The following is a 15006-nucleotide window of genomic DNA, read 5'->3' on the forward strand; positions in this document are numbered from 1 at the left end:
AATATTTGACAAAGGAGGAAGGAACATCAAATGGAATGAAAAGAGCCTCTTCAACAAATGGTGCTGTGAGAACTGGACAGGGAAATGCAAAAAAGTGAAACTACACCACCAATGTACACCCTACAGCAGAATAAATTCAAGGTGGATCAAAGACTTAAATGTAAGCCATGACACCATAAAAGTTCTAGAGGAAAACATAGGCAGGAAAATTTCAGATATCCCACATAGCAATATTTTCACCTGTATATCTCCTAAGGCAAGGGAAATAAAGGAAAGAATAAACAAATGGGATTATATAAAATTAAAGGGTTTTTGCTCAGCAAAAGAAAACATCAGCAAGATGAAAAGAGAACCAACCATATTGAAAAACATAGTTGCCAATGATACCTCAGACAAGGGATTGAGCTCCAAAATATATAAAGAACTTATATGACTCAATACCAAGAACACAGACAAGACAATTAAAAAATGGGCAAAGGACCTGAACAAAAACTTCTCCAAAGAGGATATACAGAGGGTCCATAGGCAAATGAAAGAATGCTCAACATTATTAGCCATCAGAGAGATGCAAATAAAAACCACAATGAAATACCACTTCACACCAGTCAGAATGGCCTTCATCAACAAATCAACAAGTAACATGTGCTGGAGAGGATGTGGAGAAAAGAGAACCCTAGTGCTCGGCTGGTGGGAATGCAGACTGGTGCAGCCACTATGGAAAACTGTATGAAATTTCCTCAAAAAAGCTAAAAATGGAACTGCCTTTTGACCCAGCAATTCCATTGCTAGGATTATAGCCAAAGAATCCTGAAACACCAATTCAAAAAAATCTATGCACCCCTATATTCATAGCAGTGCTATTTACAAAAGCCAAGTGCTAGAAACAGCCTAAGTGCCCATCTGTAGATGAGTGGATCAAAAAACTGTGGTACATTTACACAATGAAGTACTATGCAGCAGAAAGAAAGGAGGAACTCCTACCATTTGAAACAACATGGATAGAACTAGAGAGAATTATGCTTAGAGAAATAAACCAGGCAACAAAAGACAAATACCATATGATATCACCTAATACAGTAAACTAACAAACAACACAAACAAAAGAGCAAAATTGAACCAGGGGCATGTAAACAAGAAGACTAACAGTGACTTGGGGGAGGGAGCAAGGAGAGAAGGGGAGTAAGAAGGGGAAAGGTCTAGTCAAGGAATTAGTATAAATGACCCATGGACGTGGACAACAGGGTGGGGACTGACTGTGGGAGAAGGGGTGGGCTGGGTCAGGGGGGAGCAATGGGAGAATATGTGGGACAGCTGTAATAAAAAAAATAAATAAATCAATCAAAAGAAGAAAAAATAAGTAATTAAGTTACTGAGGACCTGAAATCTGCTGGCCTTTAAAATGCCTTGGTGAGACAGTGGTCACATTAGTCACCCACTGGATGCAGAATGCAGAGCAGGCAGCTCCCAGGACAGTGTTAGAACACATGAAGAGAGATACTCCATAAAGCTGGCATCTGCTGACTCCTTGATGTTTTCAGCCATGCCCTAAAAGAGTGGAATAAACCAGAGTACAGGTGCCGGTCAGCAAAGAGAGAATGAGGAAAATACCACGTGTTAAAGGAGGGGCTTTCTGCCTGAAATCTCAATCAAGCTCCATTAAGAGTCCTGCAATGCCAAGTCCTGCATGTTTGAAAAAACCAAGTCTTCTACACCTTGGACTCTAACTGGTCATAAGCAATGACTGGGATGGGGTGGGTCTTAGTAATAGATAGGTTTGTGGTGCCAAAGCTTTCTCAAGCATTATAAAATAACTGGCAGCACGAAGGACCCTGGCTCCTTGATTACATTGTTGAAATACTATACTGCCCTGCACCCTAGACTTTCAGACTTCTTACTATATGAGGCAAATAAGTTACTGATATAGGGCCAATAAGAATGACAAATGTACATAAACCATCTTACAAATGATCCCTCATGTACTGCATTCCATTCTGTTCCAGGTCCTTTGCCCTGGACTCTGGATCTCTGCAACAGGCTTGGCACTAACCATCCATTTCTCCTGCCTCTCCTATGGCTCGTAAACTGCACAGTACCAGTACATGTAGCAGATCCTCAGCTCCCTAGAACAACACCTGACACACAGGAGTTCATCTATATATGTTTGTCGTAGACATAACATGAAAAATAAAATATAGACAGGCCAAAGTATCAGAAAATTACATATAAGTCCCCATATGAAAATTCAACTTTATGAACTTGAAAAAGTCTGGCAATATTTCTGAACTTTGGTTTTTTTTTTAGTTTGGAATAATAATCTATTTAACACCTAGTGATAGAAGGTATGTGTGAAAGTTCTTGTTGTAAAGAGAATTATTTTTGTTATCCTTCTAAAATTGCATAGAGAACTAAATTAGGTTGGCACATAAAATAACAGTAATTGAGAAAACATTACCATCTACATAAATCTACTAACAGGTAGGTTATCCAGAAAGAATATTGAAAGGTATTAGAAACATAATCACTATTGAATTTTCAATGTTAAGACAGGAATGCAAAATAGTAGTTCAGGAGGCAGAAATAACTATCTGCTACTTATTGTATCATAACATAATATTTACTCTGTAATTACACAGTCAATATTTACTTGGTGATTACATAGCTTTTCACATGGTTGCTTGAACCAGCTAAAATAAAGGAAAAGGAATTATCTTGATTTTCTCCAGGGGATAGCTTGGACAAAGATAAACTTTCTTCAAGATCTTCCTTATTGGCTTATTTAACCCTGAAAACTGCTAATATTTCAAAACCAGACATAGCTCTTGTGACATAAGCTTTGATTTGTGAACTTCAGCTTTCAAAATCAACCCCCAGGACAAAGGGATAATCTTTGACTGAAATCCCCCCTATATGCCTATACTCCCAATACACAGGGCAGTATTTTTCAAGACAAATAATATTGCCTGCACTTTTAAGCTTGTCATACAATGCGATTGAAGGTAAAGACCAAAGTATGTGAGGCTACCTCCAAATCCCAAAATTCTGAAAAGACTACTAATATATATTTATGATTCTCTGGTGTTGTCTTATAGATTGTGGGAAAGGATGCTTTAAAACCTTCTGTTTTTTATTTTCAGTGTTGTATTGTAAAACATCTTTTGTACATTCACTGGCAGTTTATGACGTTATGTTAGGACCATCACTGACTTTCAGAACATGAAAAGGTCTACTAGTAAGAAAACCAGTTGCTTCAGAAGAAGTCCTCAGGATCCAAAATATTTCCAATCTGAAATGTGCTATCATTCCCAATTTATGGCAAATTTATTGTTTTGTAAGTACAGTGAAATTTACTGGTCTTATATTTAAGAAGTTATCTGCTCATCTTAAGACACTTTAAGAATTCTAGAATTGAGGCAACTAAATTTGGATAAACAGAACTGAAAGAAATCTATTCCAGGGACAGAAGTTCAGACAACAAGGAAAAAAATACTGTAAAGCTTCTGTGCACATAAGAAAAACAGATAGGCTGAGAAACTTCTGGGACAACTTCAAACACACCAACATTCGAATCACAGGTATGCTGGAAGGAGAAGAGGAAGAGCAAGAAATTGAAAACTTATTTGAAAAATAATGAAAAAAAAACCTTCCCTAATTTGGTGAAAAAAATAGACATGCAAGTCCAGGAAGAAGAGAGTCCCAAACAAGATGGACCCAAAGGGAACCACACCAAGACACATCATAATTAAAATGCCAAAGGTTAAAGATAAAGGGAGAATCTTAAAAGCAGCAAAAGAAAAGTTAATTACCTACAAAGGAGTTCCCATAAGACTCTCAGATGATTTCTCAAAAAAAAAAATATATATATATATATTCGCAAGCTAGAAGGGACTGGCAAGAAGTATTCAAAGTGATGAAAAGCAAGGACCTACAACCTAGATTACTCTATCAAGCAAAGCTATCATTTAGAATGGAAGGGCAGATAAAATGCTTCCCAGACAAGGTAAAGCTAAAGGAATTCATCATCACCAAGGCATTATTATATGAAATGTTAAAGGGACTTATTTAAGAAAAAGAAGGAAATCAAAACTATGAGCATTAAAATGGCAATAAATTCACAACTATCAACATTTGGATCTAAAAAAAACAAAGAAAACAAATAACAGAAACAGAATCATAGATATGGAGATCATTTGGAGGTTTATCCATTGCAAAGGCGAAGGACGAGATTGGGGGAAAAGGTGCAGAGATCTTCCCACATGGCAGGGATATTTCCACAGATTGCCCAAACAATATGAATAATATAACCTGACACATCCCTGTCCTGGTGAGGACCTATGGATATTCTTCCTAGCAGTACCAAACTGCTTTCATGAAAGAGCATTAGATTTGTTCAGGCATTCAAAAAAAATTTTTTTTGTCAATAAAACCCTAGAGTCTGACAATATAAAACATGAAAAATATTACCTTTTCCTAGGGAAGTTGAGTGTAGGTATTATCAATCATCTACTTCCACTATAAAACAATCATATGACTCACTGTGAACTTTCATGGGTCCCCAGGAAGTTTAGCTACCAAATAATGCCTTCCAGACCACTAAATCAATTCACCTGTAAAATGAAATAGTTTGTTCAGATGGCCTTCATCTTAGACAAGATTAAGAAAGAGTCAAAAAAATTTAAATATATCATCCATCTCCTTGTTTTGTGAAAATTAGGGCTTCTGATTAAAAGGGAATTTTTTAATCTAGATCCTAAAATCAGCTTTAAAAAGTTCATTATTCAATTAAATCTAACAAATAAAAATTTTGAGTGCCTATCAGGTGCCACACAAATTCATACAACAGAGAGTCTCCATTTTAAATTATCTAACATAAAAGAGTTATTTTCTACTGTTGTGAGTGACAATTCAAGAAAACAAGAGTTTCAGAACTTCTGGTCTCACCAGGAATTAAGTCAAAGTTACAAGAAAGAGTTAAATGAGGTAAAAATATAAAAGAAGTGTCAACCAAATGTTGTATCAATCATATCTCTTCAGGATACTTGCTGACATTTTGAAAAAACATTTAAAGAGAGAGGTGAGAATTATTATTTTGTTTTTAAAAATGGTAAAGGCTTAAAAGAAAAGACAGCCCTGGCTGCCCCACTCCCTGGTCTCACACCACGGGGCAGCAACTTGCCACTCTGAGCTACATTGTAATACTGACCTCCCTATTCTAAATAATAATAATAATAAATTGTGTTCTAGTTTACCAATTTTAAACAACAATCCTCTTTGTGGTAAATGAGGATTGAACTCTGTCTTTCCAAATTTTCCCTGATACTTATTTCATAACATTTTAAGTCAATCATCAGTATTCACAATACTAGATGCATTGTGCTTAAATTTCCTTTCTTACACAACTTTATGTTTTTCTTAAGCACACAACTGTCTTGTTTTTACTTACTTAGTTTTCAATATCTCTATCTCTAATCATTCCCAAATATTCTAGTTTATCTGAGAAAATGCCTCTTAATTTTGTTTCCCACATGGTTCTTTGTGTATAGTTCATTTGGTCTTTCATATTAGATTGTATAGCTATTCTATTCTTCTCTCCCTTCCCCAAAATTACCTTTCTGATTTTTGGACTCCTCTATCTTCCTGCTCCAGTCTGCTGTGGTTACTCTCGAGAACTGCTAAACAGCTATCCTAGGACTTTATTTTGTATATTCCCAAGCTCTTCCCAATTTCCTGGACCTCATGTCTTCTTTTTGGTGAAGAATATCCTCCAGTACCTTTCTGAGACAGGGAACCTCAAAAGTACAGTTGTGGAGCCCTGGCATGTATGAGAATATCTTCATTCTACCCTCCCACATAATTGATAGTTTGCTCCCACATAGAATTCAAGGTTGTAAAGCAGCATCAATGCAACAATCTTGCCATTCTGGCTGGGTTTCAACTAAGATCGATTCTATATACTTATTTTTAGCTTTTCCCCAATGAAAAGTAATCTTTTCATTGAAATCTTTCAAGGAAAGCAGGAAATTTGGTGCCCAGAACACTGCCCGCCTATATGGGTACTCAAGAAATACATATATTTTGAATGAAGGAAGTGTTGAAGCATTTATCTGTAGCAACACGACATTTGAATTATATACAGTTAAAAGCATCATAACTATGATAAAACTTAGAATTTTACAAGGCTCCACAGAAATGTTTAAAGTTTTATAAAGAATCCGGGGTAACTCATATAAAGTCATCAAAACCAAAATAAAAAAAAAAAAATCAAATTAAATAAATAATAAATAAAAACAGGCAAAGGGCTCAAATGACCTATGTATAAATAAATTAGTTTCTGAAGGTCATTTCATTCCATTAGTTTGTGTACCAGCTTCAAGTTTTTTTAAGGTTTATTTTATCTATAAAATACATGCTTTCATTAAATGCATCATTACTTTTATGACCCTTGTAATCGATCTCCTTTTACCCCTTTTAAACATGAGAAACAAATAAGACCGACACAAATATTTATAGTGATGAGCTTTAAAAAATATGTGGGAAGAGATGGCTTAAGGGAAAAGGAATTAAAGATAGCTTTATGATAAAATCTACATTCAAGGTGGAACTTAAATGACTAAGGATTCTGAGAGTATTTCACAGTTCAGAAAAAAACAACCTAAAGTAAAATGGACCCAGAACAGGGCTCGCATAAAATAAAAACAGATGAGTAATTAAGGCCTACTTTAAGACACTAAACTCTTTTCAAAAAGAAAATTGTGATCATGGAGCTTTTCTTTCTCCTTAAGTGGAAGGATTTTTTAAAGCAGTAACAGAGATTGTAATGCAAAAGCTAGCAAGTTGCACCTGCCTCACTGGCTGGTTTCTTTGGACACACACAGAGTTTCTTATTGCAATTTGTTCAGTTTTTTAATTTGAATTTGTTGCCAACTTTTAAAAAATCAGGCCATTTCACATAAACATCTGGAATTCTGAGATCTGTCAAAAATCCCTGCAGTGCCATGATCGACTCTGCCTGAGCAGCGGTTGCCCCTTAGCGAGGCACAGTCTCTCTGGGCAGACCCATCATTTCTCGGGCCTTATATTCACCCACCTAGTGCTTGGCCCACTAGGGTTTGTATTTGCACACACTGCAGGAAAAAAATCTCATTTCACTTTCTGCTAATTAGAAATGTTTTCAGTTCCTAAGATGGGATCCTTGGGTCAGAGACATAATGGTCGGTGTAAGCTCAGGTGAATAAAAAACTTTCCAGTTTTACGTCTTTCCCCAAACATAAAACCTCCTCTCGCCACCTCAGCATGTGCATAGGGGAGCACTGTTGTGGCTCCAGGCTTTGGGCAGCAGAGAAAAACACTTACTCTGCCTCACCAAGATGCATGTCCTGGGTTCCCAGGGTCTTAGCTATCTGTTAACGGTAAGGAAGCATTTCTGTCTTTGCAGGGCACTACCCAAGTAGCTTCTAGAGAAGGGCTGTGTTATCGGTTGTATGAATTTCATCACATTCTCAAAGCAAGTATTGAAAATATTAGGGAGAGCAAAGGGGGGAAATGGGACAACTGCAATAGAAAAATAATTTTTAAAAAGAAAAAAAGGAGAAAATATTAAGTGCTATTAACTCTCTTTATCATATACCAACTGCCTTTTAAAAAAAACCATGTGATAATTTCCTTTTCTGCTGAGAAACAGTCACTGATTCCAGTATTCATTAGGACAAATCCTTGATATTAGGAACCAACCTTCTTTAGAGCTGAAGACTAATTCTCATAACATCCCCATTTATTTCTGCATTAATTGGTAGGTAGTTGACTTTAAAAACTGGCTTTGAAACCACATAGACATTGAATTTTTTAGTGGCTTAATGGCATTAAAGCCTATAATTTACAATCTCACAAAGCTTTTGTCTCCTGTGGTCCCATTTTTACCTCCTTTGATTCTAGTTTTATAATGATAAGCATTATAAAAATGTCCAGGCAGCTGAAGAGATACTTCCTGAATTCATATTTAGGTGTAGAAGGGGAAAGATGCTGCCCATTAAAAATGCAGCAGAGCCCACTACTGTTGATTTATGTCTGCAGAGAACATGACTTTTTTCTCATTTCAGTTATTCAATTTGGATAACAACCCACTTGCTATGTGAAATAACTTGATTTTCCCCATTGATGTGCAATTCTCTAACACCATCATTTGACATACTGACTGATGATTGGATAAATTTGCTCAACCTTAACTATGAATCATTTGAATTACTTTTTGCATAAAGGTTTAAATTTGCTTTGGAGTTGCCACTAGAGAATTATTTTAAGCACTTTTTTTAAATGATATTTTCTCAATTTCTATATTAGACTTTTTTCCTTTTCAAGGTTATTGTTGATATTATTAATTGTCTTTCCCCTTTTACTATACTCAAATATAACAAAGCACACCTTCCAAACTGAAGAGATGGAAGTTAAGGAAAGGGGAGAGTACAGAAATCAAACCCTCCCATCTACTTCCCCTAAGCTGTAGCATCTCCACCGCAATAAAACCACTTCCCTCCAGGCCCTGGACATCCCATCATCTAGGTTTTGGTTGAACAAACAAGAGGAAGAATGAACTGGACTTTTTATAAAATTGTAAAGCCTAGAAACCCATATGCTAAGCACCAGAGGAAATCCTGACAATTGGTTTCTAATTTACCAAGAAGAGTCTAGGTCACCATATTACACCAGAAGGAGGAGAGGGCAAGGTCCAACCTCAGGAAGATCAAGAAAGCCACAGGGCCAGATGCTCACTAGATACACATCTACAGCAGAGGTTCTCCTCTGGAATCCTGTCTGCCAGAAAGTCCTCACCAGTAGTCACTTCTTTTGGCTAAAGAGAGAATCACGTGCATTACCTTCAGGCGACTACCACAAAACAAGTGTATATCCCCTAGTAAGGTAAGAAGAATGGCATTGTTAACTGCTTATGAACGGACTGGATGTTAAAGAGCTGTGCTGTCCAGGAAGTGGCCACTGGCCACATATGGCTATTAAGTACTTAAAGTGTGGTTGATCCAAACTGAGATTCACTATTCGATGTAAATAACACTCTATAGTTTAATATATATAAAAGAAGTACTATAAAAATGTCAGCCATTTTTACCATGTTAGTATTACAATCAAAAATTTGAAATACTTTTTCAGAGATGTTGTTTCATGATTCTTGGCATGTACTTCACAGAATATCTCTTTCAGGAAAGTGAATGTTGATAAGGTTCTCTGAGGTTTGCAAATAATTAGGTTATCATGTTCCCCCACTTTTCCATATTAACTCTCTGGATGTGATCCAGATTCACCAAATACTTAATCACCCCAGATCTTCTTAGCACTGATACATCTGGACAAAGATAGAGGGTGAGATACATCAACAAAGCCTAGCCAAAGTGTTTACAGGTTCAGCTGGGAGTTGAAAGAAGATTTAAATAAGCATTCCAAACTCGTAGGAGCACCCTCATTTGTTAGCATTCTTCTAAATTAGCTCTCTTGAGATTTGCCAATCATACATAAGAATTCTTTGGGTTTTTTGCCTTTTCAGAATGGCCTCTACGTTGAATTTATTCCAGTCATCCATATGCTCAAAACATATGGAAAAGAGAGAAAAAAGAAACATTTTTCCAAAAGATTTTTACATTTTATTTCTAAAAGAAACATTTTCTTGTTATAGGACATTTTTCAATGTTTTCTCCTTTTGACCAGAAGAAAAAAGTTAATTTCTGAATTTTTTATCCTACTGGTGTTGGTAGTGAAGGAGGGTGATGTTTTACTATTAATTATGAAAAACAAAAACTCAGTATTTCCTTTTTAAGTATTTGTCCTTGGAGAACTTGAATTCTAAATATAAAAATAGGACAAGTCAAAAAATATTATTCTAAATAAGAATAACTAGCCATAGCTACAATGTAAGAGAAAATTTTCCCTAAGACCATTAGTCCTTCAATTAACCTTTTTCTACCCCTTCCCCTCACCCCTACCCCAATCTATGCTTTCAGAATTCCTTTCTTCTTTCCCCATTCCCCTTTCCAAAGTCTTCAAGATCTCCTCTTGGCCCAACCCTGTTATGTGTTATAGGAGTGAAGTCTGCCAAACTTCACTTGAAAAGATGTATCAAGTAGTCACTTGGATACAAAAAGGGTCTTCTGCGTACCTGCCCTACCTCTCCAAATCATTCACTGTTTCCACAAAATGCTAACCCTGTGAACACAACACTCCAACATGCAGTCACAGTTCATTCAATCTATTTCATAAGGGTGCATGATTATTACCATAATCACATAGCTAGAAGATGACATGAGCATTTATAAATTTGGATTGAGTAGTGTTCTAAAGTTGAAGGCCTAGAAGACATAACCACAAGAGTTGCTGTATATAATCATTTCAAAAAACCCTGGAATTAAGCCTGTTTAGATAAGTCAGTGGGGATTCTACTATCACTGCTGAAAAACTTCATTCTATAAAAAATATAAAACACCTGGTTTCTGCTTTTTCCTAAATCTCAGTAAGTACCTACAATGTTCATGATGGAAGATGGTTATTCTGCCCTCAGATTAACATTGGACTTAAATATGAGTGTCAATACTCAGTTTTATCCTTCAAATATGTTTATTTACTTCTTCAACAATTTCTTCAACATTCAAATATTTTGAAATAAAAAGCAGAAATGAAGGCAGAATTTGAGTAGTATTCACAACAATTAGATAATTTAGGATGAAAAAATGTTTATACATAAAACAAACTTTTTTACAGTTGAACAAGTGCATTTCACAAGTCACCTATAGAGTGAACACTTCCCAAATAATGGATATTCGAGACAAGTATTCATTTTCTTTTTATGTACTAATGGAACCACATAGTTCCAAATCCCATTAAGGGGCCAAATATTATATTATGGTAATACATGATTAAGATATGTAATCCAAATAATTCTGAATACCAATTCTATGTCTTTAGTTAAGACTTGAATGGTCCTGGAGTTACTTTCATAATTCTTTTCTTTGCCAAAATACCTTAAATATAAGGAAATCAATGAAGGAGGATACTCTGTGAGAAAATTTTAGGTGCTACACAGCCAGCAGAAAAGAACAGCGAGGCAAAAATAAGTAATAAAAGAAACAACAGCAATTGAAAAGTCTGGTTAGCCCAAGGAATACACAGATACTCATCGTCGTCGTCGTCGTCGTCGGCAGCCGTCCGTCGCGAGAGACGATGGTGTAGCTTCTTAAGAGTCTATCTGCACCGCCGAGAATGGCTGTGCAGTCCGACTCGGGAGTGACACGGTATCTGTCTCCTCCCGTGTTGAATCGACATCTTGCGATGATGCTGGAGTGTCCTCTCCAGTGAAGCTGAAGCTACAGAGCCTGGGCAGGGTGATATGGAGGGTCTGCTGTTGCCCATGCAGCAGACCCCCCCTCTCTTCGCAGCTGAAGGGTCCAAGGGAAAGACGGAGTCAATACAGCTTGGCTTCAGGTGCGCCGCAGGAGTTGCCGGTGTTGACTACAACGTCAAACCGCCTTAGGGACTCCGGCTCCGGATTTTCTGTCGGGGTTTACTCCCTTAGCCTTTCCCCTGAAGAGGTATGCCGCAAGGCAGCGGAGGTTTTTTGGAGTCAGAGTTTTCCTTCTCTGATGTGCCCTGACTGGAAGATCGAACCAGCGACACTTAGCTCGAAGGCCGATGCTCAATCCACTGAGCCAAACCAGCCAGGGGCACAGATACTCATATTATTTAGAAATTCACCATGTTCTAATTTGACTTCAAAGAACAGTAATAGTTAAGAGGATGACTAGAGATCTAGTTAAAATGAAAAAATCAAGCCTTAAAACAATCCTAGATAATGAAAGCTCACTAAAAATCTCTCTCTCTCTCTCTCTCTCTCTCTCTCTCTCTCTCTCTCTCTCTCTCACACACACACACACACACACACACACAATAAAGCTCCACTAAACAGATAAGCATAACATACATACATCGGTTTATCAGGAAAAAAACATATTCTCTCCTGTTTTTTTCCTTGCTGTACTCAATAGCATCACTCGCTTAGTTGCTTTAAGAAATCTTTCATACATTCTGCAAACAAAGGTTATATAAGAGAAAGACCAGTATAATAACTCTCAAATCTGAAAAGAGTAAAATTCTAGGCCATTTTCCCACAGGATTGTTGTACTTAGGCTCTGCTTCTTGGTTATTCAATTAAACTAGGAGGCAGAAAAGCACCCCGTGCAGCACTTAGTCTTGCCCTCCTCTTGCATCCACAGATATGCCAAGTTTCTGAGCAATTGATTCAGAACCAATTTGTGGTGAACAAATGCTCTCCCGCTACTTAGAGTGGAAAGATCTCTCTATGCGCTTTTGTCTAGACAGTCTCGACTACAGGAATATAATGTGTTTGTTGGCCCTCCGGTGATTTATGAAATGCCAAATCCATACAGCACAGGCACTAAAGCTTAAGAAATGGAAAAATAGCTTACCCAGTAGACTTGTAATGACTTATTAAGATTATGTTGGCAGTGAGACTTATACAGTATCAATAAATAATAGTGATCTATCAAATAACTTCGGTTGAAATGGTAATGTTTAGAAGTGTCCCATTTAAGGTGGGTGAAATGCACCCACCGGGAAGTGGTGGCATGGAAACTATTCTCATCCAATGATGTGAAAGAATCTCAGGCCCACTATAGCAATACTGCTTGGAATTTCAATGGTCTTTAACAAATAAAAGTAAAGGTAAACCTTCAACTAAAATTCAGTATAAAAAAAAAAAAAAGGCACCGACCAAAATCTGACCCCCCCTAAAAAACTAAATGCTAGCAGACATTTCAAAGAATGATGAGATAAAAGATAATGGAAAAAAATTGTTTCATGATAAAAACAAATATCATATTTGATAATAAAAATATCTTTGCCAGATGTTTGCTAAATAAAGTGTTTTAGATGATCAGTTTTAAGGTATTGTGTTGGTAGGTATTTATCAGTTAAACTCAGCTATACAACAATGAAAAATTTAACTGTTTCTTTGTAAATCATAATATATACTTTAAAAAGACATCATAGTTGATCTGAAACTGATCAGTACAGTACTTTCAAAATATAGATTATTCATAAAGTTATTAACTATTATGAATCTCTAGTTTATAATACTATGAAAAGCACTGTTGCTAAGAAAAATAGATATTTATTCACTTTCTTTGGAAAATGTTATTCAGAAATAATCTAAAAACCCATTAATCTTTAGGAAAAAAATATATTCTTTTGATCAACTTGGTGCAGCTAAAGCGATTTTCTCAGAAATAATGTATGATTGATTTCCCCAAATTGTTCTTTTTAATATTTAAACATTCATTATGCCCCAAAATTATAATGAGATATTTGACAGCTCAAAGCTGTATATTCTTTCTCTGAAGTTCTTCAGACTTTCCTCACAGAAGAAAAAGAGCAACCTGTCAGTGTTTCCCATCCTGCCTTCCTGGCGCCTCGCCTGCCTCCGTCACAGCCACCCTGAGCGCACACAGGCCACCCTGAGTGCACATGGGCAGGGGGAGCCATCCCCACCAGCTTCAGTGAGCACGGGCGAGGGGGCAGGCACAAGGTACTGCAGAAATTGTTATTTTTCATTTGCTATTCCTAAAAGAAACCACTTAAGAGATGACTTGATGAGGTTAAGTATATACATTTTCTACATTTGCATTGATTATTGGGGGAACCAAAATTCAAAACCAGACTAGATTCGAAATCTTTATAGCTTTTGACACTCTTCTTTTCCACAAAATTAAATTTGACCAAATTCAGAGTTTTTAAAATAGAAAAATTGTGTTAATTTGCATAACTTTAAAGATAGGTGGTCACTACTAATATTTGGCTGTCTTTTTCTGCTTTTGACAAATTTAACATTAGGCAACAACCATTGTAGTTTAATTTTTAGAACTTTAGATTTTAAATTAAAATTGGGCTTAAATTTCAAATGAGGGCCGCGTGTGAAGGAACAGGTAAAAATGTAACTTGCTTTCCAAAATATTTTAGAATTTTATTAGGAGTCATTCCAGTACCATCTTTTTTAAATGAAATCTTCTCACGGTGTTAAATATTAAGAAAAATATCTAATTTGATAAATTTAAGGTAAATATTTACATTCTTGGTGGAAATTGGTTCTGAATATTATTTATTGGTTGATTAAGTTCGAATTGTTTTCCTAAATTTGTCTGGAGGCTGAGATATCCACAAAGAATCCAGAACAACCAAACATAGACCCACGGAGGGCCACACATCGTAAAATTTCAGAACACCTAGGATAGAAGGAAGCCCATCTCAAGACAGCACTTAGCTCTCACCAGCAACATTGCTAGAAAACAATATGACAGTGTTTCAAAAATAATTCCCAACATATGATCTTATTCTTGGCCAAAAGAACAATCAGGTATGAATATAGAATAAACTCATTTCCACATGTACAAATTCTCAATTCATTTACCTTCTAGACACACTTTCTCATGGAGTTAGCACCAAAGTGAGGAAGTCTACAAAGATAAAGACAAGGAATCCCTCACAGGAGAACAGTGGCACCAGTCCCAAGGATTAAGGTTCCCCAATGTGCTGGCCTTGTAGGTTCAGGGAACTATCTCATGAGACTAGAGCAGAACAGAAGTCTCCAGGAGATATTTCTACTGAACATATTGAAATTGAGATGAGAATTACATGACTGGGGAAGTGTGAGGGTAAATTGGTAGCAGATACAAAGAGCCTCAAGCACATATATAAAACCAACTGTCAATTTAAGGAAACAAATAAAAATGGGAAGGAAAATTAATGATATTTTATACGCTCTCTAGCTCAGTTTTGATTAGTATTTGCAAACTCCTCAGAATGTAAACATTAAAAAGTGATCAAATCAAAATTAAGATGTAATGAGATTTAAAGCTTGGAGTAGAAAGTGTTTGTGTATGTGATTAGGAGGTAAGGGCTGCAAGTTTTAACAAACAGAAATACAGGATATCCTGTTGCATT

This window comes from Furipterus horrens, unplaced genomic scaffold (assembly GCF_987537825.1).
Source record: "Furipterus horrens unplaced genomic scaffold, mFurHor1.1.pri manual_scaffold_6, whole genome shotgun sequence".
Taxonomy (NCBI): Eukaryota; Metazoa; Chordata; class Mammalia; order Chiroptera; family Furipteridae; genus Furipterus; species Furipterus horrens.